General features: G+C 44.8%; 1 protein-coding gene across 5 annotated transcripts in view; it reads right to left on the bottom strand.

Moving 5' to 3' along the window:
- The window catches only part of Slc7a14 (solute carrier family 7 member 14), a 98348-nt gene that overhangs the window by 52294 nt on the left and 28194 nt on the right, over positions 1–17860 (bottom strand). Inside the window, exons 2-3 of one of the 5 annotated variants that reach the window (XM_075950422.1) lie at positions 6362–6464; positions 1934–2057 (exon numbers count right to left, since the gene is read on the bottom strand). The exons of 3 other annotated variants lie outside the window; for them this stretch is intronic. The gene's annotated coding sequence lies outside the window, so the exon portion shown is untranslated. The remainder of the gene's footprint in view (positions 1–1933; positions 2058–6361; positions 6465–17860) is intronic. One more of the 5 variants, XM_075950421.1, reaches the window with a different exon arrangement.

Below are 17860 nucleotides of genomic sequence, written 5' to 3'. Positions count from 1 at the left end.
CTCCACTGAGCTAGAAAGGGACTTCAGACGCCATGTCAGTGCTCTTTCTGTTACCATGGTAGCTGCCACTCAGGACTCTACATTTAGTTGAAAAACTATCGAGTCCTTTTGTCAGCAATGGGGTGGACAGAAGTGTAGAAGCGAGTGGGGTGTTGGGCTGCTGCAGAGAGATTGGCAGGCAAAGAACAATTCAACCACTATTGGAAAAGCTGAGGAAAAGGTCTGTGACCACATATAAACGCAGACAGCGCCATTCCCAGGGCTTTGAGGGGTGTTGGTGTGCCTTTCCATCTTCAGAACCCTTTGTGGTAACTCTAGACTGTACATTGGGATTACTAGGGAGTTTGCAGATACTCTGGGGCCTGTGATACATCCTAGAATTCTGGTTAAATTTTCTGGAGGTATGATTATATATAGGTATTTTAAACAGACAGACAGACGGTGGGGGTAGTCACCACGTCCTTGCTGTGTTCTATCCTGTTCTGGGTGGGTTGGTGGGGTCTCTTGGCAGCCCTTCGGTGACAGCAAGGGTTGCATGTTTTACACTGTCTTCATTTGCACCCTGGGAGACTTGTCCTGGTCAGACTGGCTAAAAGAACACCAGAGCCACCGAACAGAGGAGCAGGTGCACCAGGGAGACAACAGCTTCTATTTGCATTCCGAACTCTTGGTTACAAGAAACTGTAGTGGAAACCTGGATAAATAGCTAGAACAAAGGGTGAAGGTGGCAAGGATTTCTTCCTGGCTTAATTTCAAACTCTAGGCAGTTCCTGTGAGCTCTTGTTTGCTGGAAACGAACAGGCGTTTAGGGATATTTCCTTTCTTGTAGGAAATTTCCTGGAGAGAACAAAATGTGGAAGAGGAAGCTTGCTTCTAGGTGACTGCCGATGATATCCATATTCATGATCCACAGGCTATGTTAGTCAGCAAGAGTTGTTGTTGTTTTTGAAGCTCACGGCTGTGGTCTTTCCAAGATGAGCAATAAAGGCATGTTGTGCTTTCGCTAGCACTTGAATGCATCTTTCTCAAAATACTTCAGAGCTATGACGGGGAGGAGTCAGTCTGCTTTTGCTGGTGTGCTTGTCTCTTCATGGCTCCAAGTCTGATGATGCTAAAGGCAGGTTTGTTTCAGGACAAAGATGACTGCAGCTCCTCAATTAAATAGGTTAGATTGGTACCTCTGTTTGGTGGCTGAGAGGGGAGGAAAAGCTAAGCCGACAAAACAGTAACCAGTCAAAACCCCATTCCCACCCTGCTCTCACAAAACGAAAAAAGCAAACAAAAAAACCTAAAGATGATATAAATTCTTTCACGACATTCCTGTAGATAATCCAGTCTTTGCTGGCACATTTGGGCAGCGACAGAGGCAGCCCCTTTGAGTGACTGGCCCAGAACAACCACTACAGAGTCCTTCCAATCAGTCCTCAGGCAAATGGTATTCCAGTTAGGAGTGAATCTGCCTGGTTTGGTAAGTACTGCTTGGTGACTGTGGGTCTAAGGGACCATCCGGGGCCCCTTGAATGTCTACATCTCAGGGTCGAGGGCTAACCTACCAGCCGCACTGATTTTCCCAGAGGCTGAGGTTCTGGCTCCTGACTAATGTTTCACAATTCCAGATTTGCCCTTCCTGGCTCTGCCCCTGAGTCCTGCCATCTCTAAGGTGGGGTAAGAGTGGTGCGTAGCTCTCAGATGCTATGCAGAAAGAAAGGCGTGAGGCCCTCAGGGTGAGTGTGCGTATTGTCAGCACTTCATCTGTTGTGGTTCTAGTGATCTTTTGGGGCCCTCTGCAGAACTCACGTCCATGTTCACCTCTCTGAGAGCCCTTGGCCTGTTGCCCAGCCCTCATTCAGGACGTTTTCTGCAGAAGCTGTCCAGGTTTTTTTCCTGGCTGTACACCACACTGCACGCTATTTACTCAAAGGACTCGAGTTACCTGCTCAGTCAAGCCTACAGGGACGGCTTTCTCCCTCCCTGTGTGTCTTCATCATGGCGAGAGATGAGGGTGGAGAGTGTGGTCATATGATGCACAGAATGGCCTCCAGTTCCCCAGGACACACCTGGTAGTAGGAGAGAATGGACCACAAGTTCTGGTCTCCATACATGTGCAGTGACACGTATACACACCCACACGTATATACACATGCACATTAAATCAATATTTGTAGTCTAAAATCAGCATATGAAAGAAGTCATTTGGCAAAGAGGAAGACTGGAAAATCTTCCTCACCAAGGGTGACATGTAATAGACAGAGTACAGGTTAAAAGCAACGTGCCTTACCCTCTCTGAGGATTGGATGGGGGTGAGGTGGGAGGGTGTGTGGAGGGAATGGGAGGAGGGCAGGGAGTGGGAACTTGGGTTGGTTTGTATAATGCAAAAAGTTAGTTTTGGTTTATAGTTCTGAGTCTTCACGTATCTAGAAAGAAGTCTGTCTCCTTTGCGTTTCCAGCTTGAAGAACTTGGAGGTCAGCTCTTTTCCTCGACTTGTGGTCCTTCCATCATCCACGTCACCAGCATGGCATCTTCCTCTAAACTTCCTGCCTCTGTCTTCCTCTCTCCTCCTCCTTTCTCACTCATTGTCTGATTCAGGGCACTGAGCATGCTTGGCATACACTCTAAACTCTGCCTCCAGCTCTAAAGGGTAGCCCAGGCTGGTCTCTGGCTCTAAAGGGTAGCCCAGGCTGGTCTCCGGCTCTAAAGGGTAGCCCAGGCTGGCCTTAAACTGAGTCCTCTGGTCTCGCCCTCATCACTGCCGTGATTACTGCCATGTTCCATCACAGCCAGCTCAGCTTTTCTTACGAGGACCTTGTGTCACTAAATGCTATTTCTGGAAGAGGAAGAATAATGGGCTCCTAGTTCAAAAGTTAAGTGTGCCAGCACAGGACAGGGGGCCATGGAAGTGATATATGCCCTAGCATAGAGGATGATCTCAGCTGCCATTCCTCAAGTGCCATCTACAAGATCTCTCATTGGTCTGAAGCTTAGGACTTGCCAAGTAGGCTAGGCTGGCTGGCCAGCAAACCCTAGGGATCTGCCTGCCCCTGCCTTCCCAGTACTGGGATTATGAGTCACCGTGACAGGCAACTTTGTTCCTGTTGTTATGTAGGTGCAGTGGAATCAAACTCCGACCCTCAGGCTTGCCAGGAAAGCAGTTACAGCTGAGCTATCTCCCTCAGGCTTGCCAGGAAAGCAGTTACAGCTGAGCTATCTCCCTCACTCCTGATGTCGCTTACAAAAAGAAAAACAGACCCAAATCCCCAGTGTTTATTGTTCTCAGAACACACTGTTTGCCCCACTGGGCTCAGTGGGTTTCTGTTTCCTTATAGGAGCCAAGGGAAGGGAGGAGAGCCAGCCAGCAGTGTTTCTTAAAACTCTTCCCGGTGGCATGGTCTTGATTAGCATCCCTCTTCTGAGTCAAGAGGACACAGCTCAGGCAGGAGTCTTCTAAATGTGTTTGTTCCTGGTAGTAATCAGTTGATGCCCCTGTGGACGCTTGGGGGAACCCCACAAGGAGATACACCCCATGCCTGCAGTCTGGGTTCTCTATAAATAGAAGCTCCCTCCCAAGTCAGCCGTTGGAATTTGGATGACTGACTTTGCACCTCTGGGTTTGGAGTTCACACTGGAAACAACTTTTTCTCTCTATTCCCTGTAGATGCTCTGGATGCGGCAGCCGTGGAATCTAATCACCTGTCCTTTTGAGATTCCTTCCTTAATCCTCAAAAAATAAAATGAGATTAAAATAAAATCTAGCTTTCTAGAGCCAGTACTGGAAACCTGATAATTTTAATGAGACAGATCCCTTCCGTTTTTTTGTGATCCAACGACAACCAGATAAAAGGAATCTTAAATTATGTATGCTCCATGAACTTTGAGTTCTCCACAAAGGCTGGCTCTTCCACACCCAACCCCACTTTGCTCCCGGCCTGTACTGTCTCAATACACACTGTTTGCCTTGCTGGGTTCAGTGGGTTTTTATAAATATTGGTTAAGCTCCTGGCATTGTGTGTGCAAGGTGCACAGATAAAGCTGGGGAAGAGGGTCTTTCCCTCCCAGGGTTTGCAGGCGGACTGAGGAGACAGGCGTGAGGTGACCTCGGTGTGATGCTAGCAGGTCTCCCTGCCAGACTATGATTCTTTCCCCTTCTTAGTTGCCCTTTCATGGTATGCTGAATCCAGTCCCACACCTCCCTGTTCCTGTGGGACTCAGTTTACAACTCCTCTGTTATTAAACGTTATGTCAATCACTGGAGCCTCCTGTTCTCTGGTTTCCTATGGAAATTCCATTCTAAAATTGTCTTGTGAAGATTGTCGAGCACTTGAGGGCTAGGGTTTCTTCTTCAGTCTCTCTGCTGATTTTGCTTCACAAACAAGGACGAACGTGCTTGCCATGGCCTCTGGGGCGCTACATAGTTTTTCGTCTGCTACATTACTGAGTTCGTCTCTTACTACCTCTTTTGGTTTAATCACAGCGAATTCTTGTTTCTACCATGTCCTGAGCCTTATTTCCTGTCTCTGGAATCTATTGCCCTGGGCCTTTGCATGGTTTATCCTTCAGTATTTCAACCTCTGCTGCTGACATGTTACTTCTGCAGTGATTTTAGCTCTATCTAAGCTGAAAGTGTTCCTCGGTGTCCTGTACTTTATTATCTACCCTTCTTCTTCTTCTTCTTCTTCTTCTTCTTCTTCTTCTTCTTCTTCTTCTTCTTCTTCTTCTTCTTCTTCTTCTTCTTCTTCTTCTTCTTCCCCATCTCTCTTTCTCTGTATCTGTCTATCTATGTCTGTCTATGTATCTATCTATGTATCATCTATATATCTGTGTATCTATGTATGTATATACGCATGTATTATCTGTCTATCTATCTATCTATCTATCTATCTATCTATCTATCTATCTATCTTCTATCTTTCATCTATTGCTCTTTCATCCACCCATTCACCCATCCATCCATCCATCCATCCATCCATCCATCCATTCATCCATCCATCCATCCATCCACCCACCCGTCCATCCACCCACCCATCCACCCATTCATTCTTTCTTCCATCTATCTACCTACCCATCTCTCCATTCATTATTAAGTAAATTATCCTGTTTGGACAATTATTTAAGTGCCAGTGCTTTTCTTATATGTCTCCCCCTCTAGACTGTGAACTTGACGGCATAACCTTGGCTAAATCTCCAGCGGTTCGAGTAGGCAGTCCTGCAAAGTAGGCAAAGGACACATGTGTGTTTCTCCGCATGACTGGTTTTGCCTGAGTACATGAGTGTTGAGCACAAGTTCATTTCCTCATAGAAGACGTAATTTCCCACAGTAGTTTGTGATGATCTCTGCAATTTCGAGACGTCTTCTGCAATGTAAGATGTTGCTTTGCTAACTAGTCTGCACCAATGCAGAGAACACACAGCAGGAGAACTCACCTGGTTCAAGTCCCAGATTTTACAAATGAAAAAACTTTCTTCCCTTTAAGAGGCCTCCACAATTTCTTTTGAGAAACAAAATTATCTGGGAACAGTTACCTCTAGTTATAAATGAATTGTCTCTATATGACTTTTATCCTTTTATATCCATTAAGTCAAGGGAAGCCTGAATAAGAATTACACAGGATTAGAATGTTAAAATATTTAATATTAAAATATTAAAATTTAGCTAAATTTAGAATTACAGTTTTTGAATAGATGTCCCCTTGGAAACTTTGGCTTTTCATCCAATCACTGTGGCAAGAACCTGATAATTCATAGTGTACTCAGGGTGGAAGAGAAGGCATTTTAAAAATCTGTAGTTTGTTTTATTCTTTTTCATCTGGGAGAAAATAACAGGAGGCTTTGACAGTTTGGATTTAAAATATTTTTGAAGAATGAAGAAGTACACTGCATTTTAGGAATGCTGATCATGTTTAGCTTTTAGAATATTCTTTGAGAGATGGGAGCCAGAGAGAGGAGAATCCCCAGAAGCCCCTGGACCAGCTAGCCTGTCATACACACTGGGGAGCAACAAAAGACAGTGTCTCAAGCGAGGTGGAAAATGAGGACGAACACCCTAGCTTGTTCTTTGACCTCCATGTAAATGTTGTGATCATACATGAATACAACGCCCCCCCTCCCCACAGACACACAAGGAGAATACATGAATACAACCCCCCCCAGACACACAAAGACACACAAGGAGAATACATGAATACAATGCCCCCCCCCTCACACAGAGACACACAAAGACACACAAGGAGAATGAAACATTAAGAAACTATTAAAATATTCTAAAAAGTAACATTTTAGCATGTGAAAAATCACTCAAGATCCTTGACACGGAAAAAAACTACAGCAAAGGGCTTAGAATTTGGCCATAAAGTGTGAACCAATTACGCTCTCTTCTTCAGAAGGCGACACGGTCTTGAACGTGGGGATTTCTGGTGGTGGGATAGTGAGGGATCTATGCACATATCTTCTCTGTGCTTGGCAGAAATTCCTACAACAGGAGAAAAAACGGTAACCCCCGATTTGTGGTGGTTTGACTTTAGGATGATACAAAGGCGACATTGAGTCTTGCGTTTTGACATTCTCCTTGGGGATGACATTCAGAGCCGTGCTACTTGCAGGACAGCATGGTGTGCCCACGACCAGGGTGAACATCCTGGTACTTTCTTGTACTGCCGTGCCACGCCACGCTTCTCAGTTCGGTAGGTTTGATGTATTCAATGCATTTTTTTACTTGGAATATTGCTGACTTAGGAAAGCTTCACAGAGACGTATCTCCACAGTGAGCAGAAAGGCATCTGTACTTAATTTAAAACAAACCACAGATGGCTCCAAGAATAACATACATGTTCCTGCTCCTGGCCGTGGCCCCAGAGGATATTTGTATCTTTTGTTTTTGGAGTTATGCTTCCACGCATCTCCATCGTGGCAAACTGGCTTAGGGTCTGTGCCCTCCACTGCTGCATGAAGTTCAGGTCAACAACATCGCTGGGAGGATGGAATCTGCCCCAGTCCCAGGACTTCAGGGTTTTAGAGTCTGGTTTTCTTTCTCTTCATGTTGATACCTCCCATGGTGACTAATTTGTATAAACTCACAGAGTGCTCTAAGAATTCTGGCTATCCTCCACAGGATATGAAACAAACAAGTAACCAACCACCCTGCCACCATGACCCCAGGGACGCCACTTTCACTTTTGTTCTGCGTACCTTGGCGGTCACTGGTCCCTCCATTCTGCCATGACTCCCTTAGCTGAAGGCACCAGTTGCTTCTATTTGGCTCTCAGCTCCAAGTCCTCTTTTTGACACTCTCATAAGATTCTTATTTCATCTCAGAGCTCTGAAAGCCATGGTTGTGTGTGCATGTCCATGTGCACGGGGACAGAGACCATACGCCGCTGTTTTGGGAGTAAGTTCTTGGATCCTTTAATTTTTTTCCAATTATAGGGACAAGTGCCTCACTGTTGGGTCACTTCCAGCCTTCACTACGGTGTATGTAGTATATGGAGTCACGTGAACATGCAGAGGACAGCCTGTATCCATATATAAGCATTTCCCACAATGCTTAGGATAGCTTTGCCGAAACCACATGCTAAAGCCCCACCATCTTCCTCTGACTGTCTGAGGGGCGAGGCTGAAGTTGAAGGTGTAAAGTGCTCATGCCAAGCCAGACAGGTGCACCCATTTCTATTCTACCGTGCCTCTTCTGTACGACAAGGTCATGTAGAGCACCACCAGGGTCAGTGCAAGATAAGCCCGCATTACCGCACTGTACAATTAAAGGCACACATGCGCTCTGAGCCCTCTAGGGCTGAGGAGTGAGAAGGAGGACATGCCAAACTGCAACTTGTATTTTGACAACTACAAACATTCCAAACATTCCAACAAATGAGCTTCCATGTTTGAAGCCTTGTCCTGGAGATGCTTAATGTATTTTACCTGACACAAGCAAAAGCTGTGAGTTCAGTTCTCCCTGCCTGTGTTTTGGGTCCACCTCTTCTCCATTTATTGCTGTGGGATAATGTTTTTGTACACTGTAAAGATTCATTACTTGTATTTGTTTAATAAAATGCTGGCTGGCCAGTAGGCAGGCAGGAAATATAGGTGGAGTGACCAGACCAAAAGAATTCTGGGAAGAGGAAATGAAGAGGGGCAGTCACCAGCCAGACACAGAGGAAGCAAGATGAGAATGCCTCACTGATAAAAGGTACCAAGCCACATGGCTAACATAGACAAGAATTATTGGTTAATTTAAGTTGTAAGAGATAGTTGATAATAAGCTTGAGCTAATAGACTCAGATTATAACTAATAGAAACCTCTGTGTGTTTCTTTGTGACTGAACAGCTGTGGGACCAGGCAGGACAGTAACTTTTATCTACAATTCATTTAGATAGGAATCCCCAAACTAAGAAAGGAAAAAGTGGATGAACTGGTTTTGCGACACATCACAGGACTAAAATATCTCATTACTCTAAAGTCTGAACCTCACATTCTGCTGCAAGAAAATGAAGAGCTGAGACAGACTGGAAGACACTGTCCTTTGTGGGGTGAAAATTGGAGCAGTTTGTGGTGACACATCTGAAATTCAAGCCGTGGTGCTTAAAAAAGAGGGTCGTGCGTCCTGGTCTTCTGTCTTGGTTCATCTGAGGTAGATGTATTTGACGTCTCTGTACCAGATGCTGTTCGTATCTTAGGTGGTGCTCAGCTTTTAGATGTTTACTATAAACACACACACACACAAATGCACTCATGCACACATGCTTGCATACACATATGCATACACATATGTATACACATGTGCACACATACTTCCAATAACTCTAGAAGAGCTATTGTTTTTTTTTAATCACTAAATTAAAGATGAAGACACTAAGATACAGAACAGTCTGGGTGCAGGCTGGATGTCTTGCAGCTCCTAAGGACTGTATGGGGTATGAACTATACACTGGTATGAGGTTCCAGGGCCTCAGACATTCCAAGATGAAGAAAAAATTTCCATGCTATCCAGTATGGCTGTCACTAGCCACATGTGGCTATTAAGCACTTGATATGTGGCTAGTGGTACTGAAAATGGGATTTACAATTTTACTTACTTTCAATTGCAAGATATGCCTCAGAGATACTGTGGGTTTGGTGCAAGACCACTGTGATACACGTGAATATTGTAATAGAGATATTTCAATAAAATTAGCATGAATTGTTTGCATATATAAAAGTTATGTATATATTATTTTATAGAATAAGAATGCAATAATCTTATGCTTAAAATTGCATACACCCTAATTAACTTCTTTAAAAAAAAAAGCAACAACAAACAAAACTACTGAAACAAATGGTGCCAGTGGACTTGCTAGAGGCAGAGTTGCTAGAACCCCTTCAGTGGGGAGGAGCTGGAGAGATGGCTCACTTGCTGCACAAGCGTGAGGACCTGAGTTCAATCCCCAGTACCTGTGTAAAAACTGGACAAGGTGGTGTGCTTATAACCCAGTGCTGGGAAAGCAGAGTCCTGTATTAAATAAGTTAGAGAAAGATTGAGGAAGATACACTTTGACCTTTGGTGTCTGCTCTTCCATACACACACACTCACGCACATGAACATGCATACACATGAATATGCATGCACACACATACCCTACAGACATACAGGCATGAACATGCATGCACTAGCACGAACACATGAACATGCTTGCATAATATACCATCTACCAGCAATACAGTGTTCATGAAGTGCATTAAGGCAAAGCTCAAAGTGATGAAGTATGCCTGTAATTTAAATTTATATAGCCATGCGTGGCTGGTGGCTCTTCCACTGGAGAACAAAGCTGCAGAGATGATGTCAGAAAGACGTTGGCATCCTCAGAAGAGGACCCTGAGCACTGGGAGAGCTGGAGGATGGATCCGAGCTTCCAGAGTTAGAATGCAGAAGAACCAGGCCACGGCTTCGAGAGCCACACGCTCTGCGCATTAGCAGTCTGTCCTCTACCCCCTGCAGCCCTCTCTCCTGGCTCCTCGTCTCTTTCCAAAGGGATGTGAAAGCATATCTTTCCTCTCTCGCCCCATCCGACCGTCTCTTTCCCTTCCTCCATTATTAATGCGGTAACAGTAGGAGAGTGTGCCGTGGCAGATGTGTGTGGGGCTGTGAGGCGGCCCTGTTTACCCAAACTGACATTAAATCATGCTGAAATACCCTACGGGCTCATCTCTGGCTGCCCTTGGCTGCATCTTTCCTTTTGTCATTTGTCCTTTGGTCTGTTCCAATCTAGCTTCACTGGAAACAGCTATATGCTATATTATCAAAATAGACTTTGACTAAATTGCTGAATTCATAACCTTCCCAAAATTGGTTCCTTTAGTTTTCCTCCCCCTTGTCAAGAGAGAGATCTTGTTTCTGTTAGGTTTGTGCTGGATAATATTATTATTCCCGAAAAAGGCCATACAATAGTTTGTGGGGACTCTTCTTTTTTTTAAGCTCCCTTCCAAACAGACCAAAAGAGTGTCCTGTACCCAGCAGCCTGCTATAGTCAACACATGAGTAGCTTTCCTCTGACTTCCCTAATGACCTAGAAGTTGCCTGAGTTGGAAACCTTGCTTTAATCATGGTTGTAAACAGAGAAAAGGAACACAAATCCTGATTCATGCAGGATAAAGTACCTGTGCGCTCCCTTTTGGCATTAGAAGAGAAGGAAGACCTTTACTTTTAAGATAGTAGCCAGCTAATCACAGAGAGTGATCAGTGTTGGGTCTAGAGACAAAGACACTCCCTCGGCTCCCAGACAGACTGGGAAGGATCTAGAGTTACTTGGGACGAGGAGCACGTCTGTGTTTCCAGTGACCTGGAAAGCAGAGCCTGGTGGAAAGTGGCTGGAGAAAGGAGGGCTGACTTCCAGGTCAGTGAAAAGCCGGAGAGAAAGGGCGCTTGTGAGTTCACGCCGCTCGTGCTGTTGATTCCTCTGTGAGCCACTGCAAACTTGGTGGCTTGAGAGGCAGATCGACCTGCGTGAGTGCTTCTCTCCTGCTGGTATGTCAAAATCCAAGAACCGTGATATCAGCCATAAGAAGTGGGCTCAGAAGATGCAGATCTGGGAACCACAAATGAGAGAGAACGCGTGGTGTTTGCCCTTCTGCGTCTGGTTGCTTTGCTCAGTGTAATTTACCTGAGATTTTCATTATCTCGTTTTTTCTTTATGGCTAAGCAGAATTTCTTTGTGTCTATATGTACGTACACACACACACACACACAATTTAAATGAAGTTACTCCACTTGGGTAGTAATGCTTCTGTCTAACACAAACCCCAAAACCAGCCACGGTATTTTCAAATTGCTGGTTAGGTGAGTCCAAGAGATAGATCCCTCAAACACTATAGCTGTTCCTATTGCTCTGGGTCGCCTCTCAGAACTCGAGGACAAGTCCCTATTGTTGATGACACCACACACCTTGGGCACAGGACTTGCAGGAATCCACCTGCACCGACCGGGAAGCTTCCTCCATCAAGGATAGCTCTCATAATAGCGGAAGCTGCTATGCAGCTTTGACGCCTTTAATCCACAGCCATGGCCAGTGTGGCAAGGTGTCCTCAAAGGTACAATAGTGACATCTGTAGCTTGGCAGCAATCAGTGACCCTCTAATTGGACTCAGTAGGCAAGACATTATGTCTGACACTATAAACCTAGCTTCACTCTGCTGCTTTTCTAAACCATAGGGATATGTATTTAATTAACTGCCTTTTGAATACTTATCCCCATGCCCATAGACAGGTATTATATCAAAGAACTTTTTTTGCAACAGACAGAGACCAATGCAGAACTTCACAAGTGGTCAGTGAAAAGAATTGACTGTGGGGTGCCTATCACCAACTGATACATCCAAACACAACTCCTACATCTATCTAAGTGTGGAAGAGGGCGTGGGAATCCCAAAAGCCAGGGACCAGGATGTCTGCTGTGAGATGTCTGTATATGACAGGAGAGTTGCTTTTATGGAATATCAGTATGGTTGTTGAAACAAGACTCCTGGAAAAATGACACCACCAGTTGACGGGCCAACATGGATGGGGAAACTTCACAAGGTCCTGCTCCCAGCCGTACCTGGATGAAGGAATTAATGAGACCTCTGAGTCCTAGGGAGATCCTCCTAATTGGCTATCTAATCTTGAGCAACCAGCCCTAAACCATATAAATAGGAAGACCACTAAATGGGCTCAGCAGGTGGTATTTATATATTTTTAAGTATGTGTGTGTAACTATAATAATTGAAAAAAAAGAGGCTGTGAATTTCAGGAGGAGTTGAAGGGAGGAGAGGGGTAATGATGTAAAAACAGAACTCATACATGAAATGCTCAAGAAAGTAAAAAATTCAAAAGAGAAGTAATTGTTTCTTGTGGTGACATGAACAGAGCAGGAACAAGGGACATGGACACATCGGTAATTTGGGCAGAACACTCGCCTTACACGTATGAAGTCCTGGATTTAATACTCACCGCTGAAAAAGAAGAGATATGAAACATAGCACTGTACTTTACTATTTTTAAATCTATCATTATTGTGTGTGTGCTCATGTGTGTGAATGGAGGTCAGGGGTTATTGCATCAATCTTAGCAGTTCCCATAAGCTAACAATCTACTCGATGTATTTATCTGGAGCCAAATATGTGCTGAGGATGTGGGCATGGAACCTGGGGTTCTTGAAGGCGATTTTCATCCCCTTCCCAGTGCTTCTGGGTGTGTTAGTGGGAATTAAAAAAAAAACCTGTGCATATTGTAAAACTGTGGGTTTTGTCTCCATAGCTAAGAATGCCAAAGTTCTGCATTCCTAAAAAGCTTCCAGAAGATGCCGGTGTCGCTATAGTTGGGCTGAGCGAGTAGCAGGTTCTGTCCACCTCCGCGCCCTCTCAGGAGAGATTTACTCTGCTTATCTTGTTTCCCTGACCCCTTGCTTGGCTCTTTAGTTCCCAAACCTGGCAATGCCTGAGAATCACCCAGAAAACGTCAAAAACGAGAGCAGAACACTGTTCTCCAGTTTTCCACAGAGCTTCTGTGCCACATGTGTGCATCTGGGGTCAAGAATCAGTCTTAATGAAAACCGCTTGGCTGGTTTTTGTCATTGCTTGTTACAAGAGCGACGCCGATCACCCCGAGCCTCGCTTGAACACCTCTTTTGAATGCAGGGAGGGTGGCTTAGCCCACCGTGTTACATGTTTATAGCACCCTGCCCTTTTCCTTGAGAGACTTCTCGTGACAGACCAGGTGACAGACTACCGTTGGCATCTGTGGAGTCTCTGCGTTCTCTGAGCTGTGCTTTGCTTGGGAACTGTGGTGTTTTGGGGGTCAAGCAAAGGCCCACTGCCACACAGGTGGCATTTGGGACACAAGAATGAATGAGCAGACGTACCTTACACCTGTTCTCACTCAATGTTCGGAGCCTAGGAACTACAGACTTAAACATTCTTATTTTCTATATAAAAAAAATAGGCACTTGGAGGGTGTATCAGTCAGGGCTCTCTAGGGAGGAGGGACCTGAAGAAGGAATATATAATTAAAGGGTTTATTAGATTGGCTTACACAAACTGCTTGAGTGGTCCTCTAGTGACTGTCCCTGCGCTGAAGAGGCTGAGACCCTGAGGCCTCCATTTATCAAGCTACCATAGGAAGTGCTGCCTACATTTAGGGTTTGTCTTCCCAGGCCAACTAACCTAATCAAGAAAACCTCTCACACCTTTTCCTGCTGCTGGGCTTCCTTGTCTGCCCTTGATATGATGGTGTGTGCCTGGTATTATTGTAGCATATTATGCCATAATTGGTTGATGTCCCTGGGAGGCCTGCTCTTTTCTGGGAGGAGATAGAGGTGTGAATCTGGGGGGAGAGGGGAGGTGAGGGAAGAGATCAGGGGGAGTGAGGGGAAACTGTGGTCTAGATGTAATATTTGTGAGAAGATTAAAAAAATTAAAAAAGAACATCCCTGACAGGTGTGCCCCAGTGACTTATCTCTTCGTCCACGCCTGATCTAGTCAAGCTGACAGCCAGGACTAACCATTACATATAGAGAAAGTGGCCCAGTCAGTGATGACATGTATGAGCCCAGCCTCAAAGCCAGCCTTCTGAATGGCTGGCTAATTCTCTCTGTATCTCTCCTTGATGCTCACCACAGCTTTTATAGAGTCCAAGCTGGGGACATTTATTTAAATGTCCCAATGCGATAGTTGTTATGATTGCATAAATTAAGAATGCCAACAGCTAGCTCCACCAGGCATCCTGGGGAGAGGTACTGAGTCTGAACAGTGATATGACGAGTGCCTCTTGCAAGAGTAAACAGTGGTCCCCTAGTGACCTCCATGTTTGCATGTACCTAGACCAATCAATCAGCTGATAGCCAATTTCCCTCAGGCACATTGGGGTCCAGGACTCTGGGTGATGGAAGCTCACTGGGGTCCAGGACTCTGGATGATAGAAGACGACTGGGGTTCAGGACTCTGGGTGATGGAAACCCACTGGGGTCCAGGACTCTGGGTGATAGAAGCCCACTGGGGTCCAGGACTCTGGGTGATGGAAGCTCACTGGGGTCCAGGACTCTGGATGATAGAAGACCACTGGGGTCCAGGACTCTGGTTGATGGAAACCCACTGTCCAGGACTCTGGGTGATGGAAGCCCACTGGGGTTCGGGACTGTAGATGATGGAAACCCACTGTCCAGGACTCTGGGTGATAGCAGGAACTGGAAGTTCGCTAAGCTTTCCACAAGGACTACAATTCCTAGGCAGAGGCTGAACAAACGAAAGCTTTGGTCTTGGAAAATGCTAAGAGCTGGGGCTGCTGTGGCTTCACCTGTTGGCAGAGGTGATACGCAGAGGAAGAAAGTCAGAGACTCTGGACTGCAGTAAAGCGATGCTTGTGACTGCGTGCGTGTAATGAAGGACTGGTCTAAAACCACGGTTGTCTTCAGTTCTATTGGCCTCAGTGCCAGCCTTGCATGAAGAAGCATGACACTACGCATGTGACAGGCACCCCTACCCTGAAGTAAAACATGCAGATAATATAACCTACCCACAGTCATTAACTGGAAAAGCTAAATATGATCCACAGGCTAGCATGCCGTGAAATAGCTCTCTGTACACCGCGTTACCGTACGTCACTATGATTGGTTTAATAAACAAGCTGACCAGCCAACAGCTGAACAGGAGAGCCAGACTGAGAGGAATGAGGAAGGACAGAGTCTGAGGAGACGCCAGGCAGATGCAGGGGGAGCAGGAGATGAACATGCCACGGTAAAAAATCTACCGCCTTGCGGCAGAGGGTAAAGAAAGAATATGGGTAAACTTAAAATGTTAAGGCTAGTTAGTAATAAGCTTAAGCTATTGGCCGAGCATTTATAATTTATATTAAGCATCTGAGTGATTATTTGGGAGCAGGCAGTCAGGACAGGACATGGCACCCTACTTTGGGTGCCAGATGAAGGGTTAATCTAATTAATCTTTATCAGTACAAAATCAGGAGAAAGATCAGAGGAGCAGGGAGCAGCCGCCGGTCCTCCTACTTTTCCATTCTTCTGTCCATAAGGGCCCAAATCCCCTAGTCCTGCCTTACTACTTCCTGTCTCCTCCAAACCTCTATGGTTAATTTTGGTCAGCTAGTGGCTGGCTCTGCCCTCTGACTCCAAACAGAACACAATTGCCAGAACACAATAAAAATATCATACAACACTAGCCGGCAGCTAGTTTAAAGTAAACACGTTCTCCAAGCATGATAGAATGAAGGACTTGAACTTGGTCACTTAAGGTGTGGGATGTTGGTGGCTCAAATGCTACTGCAGTGGCTTGTGGGTAAAGAATTTTTCTGAAAGAGTGAGCAACTGTCAATCTCCAAACAAGGCCCAGTGTGGTTTTTTTCTGTGATCTTCATGTCAGTTGTCACATTCATTCAGCAAATACAAAGTTTTAAATCAAAATACACTCTCCAAAATCTCTCTTTCTCTCTCTCTGTCTTTGTCTCTGTGTGAGTGTGTTGTGTGTGCACACATGACAGGTGAGCTACTGTGCTGGCTTTGTGTGGCTTCTGAGGACCCAAACATAGGCTCTCACTCTTGTGTGGCAGGCTCTTGGCCCACTGATCCATCTCCCAGCCCCCCCCCCCTTTTTGAAGTGCATCATCCATCTCCTCTTGGTGTGTCTAAAGGGTTGTGTTACCATTACTATATCTAATTTCAGAATCTCTTTACCGCCTGCAAAGGAAGCCAAGCAGTTAGATACTCGTTACTTCTTCCCCCAGATGCGTAGCCACTAACCTAGATGGATTTGCCTATTTTGAACACTTCATATAAGTACAATAATAAACTATGTGGCCTTTTGGATCTGGGTTCGATCACTCATCAAAATGACCATCCAGCTTCCACATATTTAATTATGAATCAGAGATTCATTTCTTTTCGTGGCTAAGTTCCATCACATGGATTTACTGGGTTCTGTTAGTCTATTCATTAGTTGGTATCTGTGCTGCTTCAATTATTCATAATAAGATGTGAGTTACTATTCACAACATTATTCTTGTGAATATTTTGCAGTTTTTTTGGTGTGGACCTTTATGTTCTTAAGATTTATTTGATTATTTGTGTGTCTGTCTCTGTGTATGTGTGTGTTGTGTCCTCAGAGGCTGGAAGAGGTTGTTGCATCCCCTGGCGCTGGAGTTACAGGTCATTGTGAGTGGCAAGAGGTTGGAAACAAAATTCCAGTCCTCTGGAAGAACAGCAAGTGGGTCGTCTCTCCAGACCCCGGATTTCTATTTTAAAACCTCTTGGCTATTAACCAGGAGCAGGATCGCTCGGTTGTATGGCAGTTCTGTGTTTAGCAGATTTGAACTGTCAACCGGGAGTGGGATCGCTGGATCATACGGCAGTTCTGTGTTTAACAGATTGAACTGTCAACCAGGAGTGGGATCGCTGGATCATACGGCAGTTCTGTGTTTAACAGATTGAACTGCCAAACTGTGCTTCAAGGCAGCAGCACAATTTTACAGTTTTTCTATTTCTTCCTTAATAATTGCTATTATTTAATATTTTTGATTATAACCACCCTGGTGGGTGTGACGGCTTTCTCATGGTGGCTGTTTTTCCTCTCCTAATGGCTAACGCTCTTGAGTCCTTTCCCATGTGTGTTTATTTGCCAGTTTACATATATTTTTGGAGAAATTTTTATTCAAACTCGTCGTCCATTTCAAAACTGGGTTATGTGTCATTGTTTTGTTGGGTGATGACAATCTACTATGTGCTTGAGATGCAGCATTCTTTTAAGATATAAAATTTACAAACAATTTCTTTTGTTATGAGGTTTGACTTCTTACCTTGGTGATGGTTCCATTTGAGATTCCGGTTTTTAAATTCAGCCCTCGTACAGTTTGCCTATTATTTTCTTGGATCATAATCCAGGATCACGCAGATTTATGCCTAAGCTTCCTTCTAAGCATTTTTCAGCTTCAGTCTTATGTTTAGGTATTTGATCCATTTGAGTTAATTTTTATGTGCATACATAGACGATTCTTAAACCTTTCTTTGAGAAAATAGACAGCCTGAATGGATAATTTCAAGAAAGAAGTCTCCAGCTCAAAACATCATCGTTATTGCCACCATCACGCCATTATATTCACCACCACCACCACTATTACTGCCACCATCACCATCACCATCATCGTCAGCACCAGCATCACTATTACTGCCATCGTCACCACCACCATCATCATCACCACCAGCGGCATCAACACCGTCACAACCATCACCACCGTCATCACCGCCATTATCACTGCAGCTTCAACACAAAATGTTGCAGAGGACAGACGTTTTCTAAAGAGACAAAGTATTTGATTTTCATCAGGGAGAGATGGTTTAAAATTCAAATCCCCTCTATGA

Source organism: Microtus pennsylvanicus, chromosome 16, assembly GCF_037038515.1.
Source record: "Microtus pennsylvanicus isolate mMicPen1 chromosome 16, mMicPen1.hap1, whole genome shotgun sequence".
Classification (NCBI taxonomy): Eukaryota; Metazoa; Chordata; class Mammalia; order Rodentia; family Cricetidae; genus Microtus; species Microtus pennsylvanicus.
Note: the sequence above shows the minus strand (reverse complement) of the source record. Positions and strands in the feature narration are given on the sequence as shown.